This window comes from Octodon degus, unplaced genomic scaffold (genome assembly GCF_000260255.1).
Source record: "Octodon degus isolate 3935 unplaced genomic scaffold, OctDeg1.0 scaffold00213, whole genome shotgun sequence".
Classification (NCBI taxonomy): domain Eukaryota; kingdom Metazoa; phylum Chordata; class Mammalia; order Rodentia; family Octodontidae; genus Octodon; species Octodon degus.
Genome location: NW_004524789.1, coordinates 2,179,241 through 2,183,330, shown reverse-complemented (window position 1 = coordinate 2,183,330; position 4,090 = coordinate 2,179,241).

The following is a 4,090-nucleotide window of genomic DNA, read 5'->3' as shown; positions in this document are numbered from 1 at the left end:
ACCCAGCCTCCACGCCACACCAGGACTCAGCGTCCCTCACACTGGCTCGAGTACCTTGATGTGTGCTTCCAGAGGTCTCTAATTCAGTCAGTACAACACTTACCAGAATCTCAGTGACTGTTGTCTTTTGTGTCTTCCTGTCCAGCAGCAACTGTTCTTCCCTGAGAGATGCTTGTTAGAGGAATCAAAAGGCTCTACCATGGGTTTTGCTTTGTCTGTTATTAGAAAATTTGACATTACTTTTATTTCTGAACTATCCTATTTTAGACAAGCCGAGTGAAAACATAAATATTTATCTCATTGTATTCGAAAGAATTGCAAAAGAAGATTGAAAAGGGAGCATTTAGGGGCCCATGAGATAGCTCAGCGGTCTAAAGTGCCTGCTTAGGCAAGCTTAGGCAAGCTTAGGCAAGCACACGGCTGGTGTTGCAATCCCCGCACCACTCGCCGCCCCAGGGCAGGCTGAGCCAGCCACAAAGGAAAACGGGGTGGGGGGGGACAATTCAATGAAAGGTCCCTGTCTTGAGTGACAACTGTGTCATTATCTGAAGAATCTATATACTTCCTATGCTTTAAAGTAAGCAACACTTAATTTTTTATTAAAGACATGGCATATCAAACAAGATAATTAGGATAAATATGCAGATACTTTCTCTTAGTTCAAGGAGAAGAAAGGTTTGTACTAATATTGTTTAGACAAGATATCATGTCTGCATCTTGTCCTCTGAATAATTACTACGAAGACAATATGCAATGTATTAATTACTGTAACTGTCCTACTGACCTGTTTTGAAACTGTTTCATTGCTCTTTTATCTTTTTTCTCATTTAAATGAATAAAAAATTTAAAAAACACTCTGTGGTAACTAATATAGCCTACAGAACAAACTAAGACTAAAAATACATCGCACCCAGTGCTCTCCCCTCTAGTAAATACATAATCTATACATTAATCACCAATATGGTGGTAGAATTTAAGCATCAGCTGCCTAATACATCCAGAAGAGACTATAACGATACTAACCACTGACTAGGATGATGACAGAAATTCCTAAAAACAGGAGGAACATGAGTGGTCATTTAGGCTAAAGAACAGAAGAGCCAGGTAAAGACTGAGTTCACTGAGTTGGGCAACTGTGTAGAAAGATAATCCATCTCCATCTCCGATATACTTTTTGTGTTTACCGGTGAACATATAGACATTAAGTACCAGAACAAAAAATGTCTCAGGTATCTCCTTTCTGTTGTTAGGAATATTAGAATGGGTTCTGTATGACTACACACTGCTTTTAGCAGTGGCAGAATGATTACAAATCTTCAAAGACTTGTTCCCTATAATTACACAAAATATGTATTTTGGAAAAGAGAACCATAAAAATTCAACCACTATTTTTCTCCGCACATGCACACATGACTTTTCGCTTATGTAAGCAAATAAATTATAATCTTCAGGAAAGTACTGTTTGCACAATTTAATTTTTTCTGAACATAGCTCTTACTGTATTATAATGCTTGGGCGACTCGGATGTGGCATTTTTCTCATCCACTTTTCCTGGCCTGTAAAACTTTTTAACGAAACGCTAGCATTCATAGGCACCAGATGTTTTGACATAAGGAGAAGCAGTATGTAAATTTTCATGCACGCCAGGAACAATAGCCTGCAGGCACCTTTTTCTTATTATGTGAATCATATACTTAACCACAATGTAGCCTTTTTTTAAAAAAAAAAATCCTCATGATCTACAATGCTGTAATCTTGTCTATGGCTACCAATTAATGAAACTGATATCTATTGAATGTGATAGGCACGCATTATGTAACCAGTAAGCTTCACGGTGCTGCATTTCACCACTTACCCACCACATAGTCAGAATTGGGCAAGTGTTAATATTAATAACAGCCACAACTTTCTGGGTTGTAATCTTTCTTGTGGAAGTCAATAAAATCGTTGCATTCTATTTTAATGTTTCATCACCCTACCTATCACAATTATCGCGTGCTTTAGTGAAAAATATTACAGCATGTCAGAGCTGTCATTTTTTTTTTTTTTACTTCACTCTGAATGAGTTTGGTGTATGTGTTTTTCCCTAGAAGAGATGTAATGAGAGCTTCAAATGTTTCTTTTCTGTACGATCTAATAAAGAACAATATAAAAATAACACAGTACTATGTGCAAAAGCCTCCTGTGTATAGAGATGAGGCAAGGTTTTAGGAGCTATCGCACCTGCACAGATAGCCATGTGGGACCATGTACATGCAGGCACAGTAAACACTCAGGTCCAAAGTCCAGTCAGTCATTCGTCTTTTCAATGTTTATAGTAATAAAAACGCTGACTTCTTTTTATTTACATTATATTGGTTATTCCTCCCACACAGAAAGCATAGTGATCAATGTTATTGGTATTGATGGGACTTTGCAATATCTTTTCATATGGTATCCATTTGGTAGAAAGCAACGAACCTGTACTTAAACATAGAATACTATTGTCTATACTTACCTCAGAGCAGGTTTGTTTTATTAAGTTTAGTGCAGGTATGCAAAAAAGAACCCATAACCATGGTATTAAATATTAGAAAGTCGTAGCACAGCTGAAATTCTTATTAATTTCATTATCAAGGGATAAACCTAGTCAATACCAATTAGCAGCTTTAAACGGTTTTACATATTAGAATGCAGTATTCTATTTATCCTAGAATGTCTGGGGAACATCCAAGTATATTAAAAGATGTTTCAGAGTTTCTTAGTGATCTCACTGCTACTGTTATGCCTGTTAGCAATTTTGCAGCATCCTGATAAATATTTTCCATAAATCAAAGCCAAAAAAGCATGGAGAAGCAGATGGCAGGAGACCATATTAGAGAGTGTAACAATTACTTTCCATAATAGGGAGACACGGGATCATCATTTTCAGCACGGGCTACGAAGTGAGTGCCAGTCTGTCACGGAGCCCCACGTCTATTAGGTGCCCTTTCAGATGATAAACACACTCCGTGTTCCTCGTGCAGTCTATTTACAAAGGCAAAACAGCACATGGAAACCCTGAGTAATTAGTGTTTCCTGCAATACACGCGCAGCAAATATTGATGCAGCTGAAAAGTACTTGTACAAAGATTCACGTATGTGTTAAAATACATCGATATTCCTCATTTTCTTAGAAAATAAGACATTTTACTTTGTTATTAAAAATGAAAAATAGCAATAATTACAAATTCTGGTCTTATTATATTAACAATATTTTCTTCCTCTGACCATTAGATTAAATTTATAGAAATGTTACTTTAAAAATTCAACAGCTTATCTGATAAGCTGTTGATGTCAAAGATTGTTAACTATATTGTTATTGTTAAGATTAAATAGCTGAATTAATTTTAACTTCTCATGCCATAAGCAACTGCTGTGCTACTGGATAAGATTCTTGAACTTATCTGCCTTAAATGTTAGTAACCATAATGAATGCTGTAAACTGTAACTTACTGATTATGCAATTACTTCAGCAAAATAATAATCTCCCCTTTCTTTTGTACATTTTATTTATTATATATATAACAAGCACTTAGTAGCACATGAAGTTTATTTCTGTAGAAAAATAGAGAATTTTTGAAATAAAAAAGGTAATGCAAGAATAGTAGAGGTAGTCTTGCAAACTTAGAAGTTTTTCATTGTATTCTTTAACCCCTTTACATAAAATAGGAAAAAGACATTTGAAAAGTAGAAAACAATGAAAATCATTTCATTATATAGAAATACAGCTATGCATCCCTTATAAGAAGATAAAAACGTTCTTTTTACGTATAAGGCAGCGGATGGTATTATTTCATCCTCAGATAGGTAGAATTCTGGGGACGATTTTAAAAATCAAAACAATTGTTTTCTGGTAATGTAGGCTGCGTTTCTCCAAGATACGCACAGGGAAAAGTGTGGCACAGGAAATTTTGAAGAAGGCTATTTTTCTCAACTTTTGAATAGTCGTTTTCAAATTAAAAATCATACTAATGATAAAATACTTGCATATCAGGGAATATGATGAGAAGAGGCTCACGATGCATTAGACCATGAGCACTCCGAGTGTGTCTAGCGATTGCTAAATGCC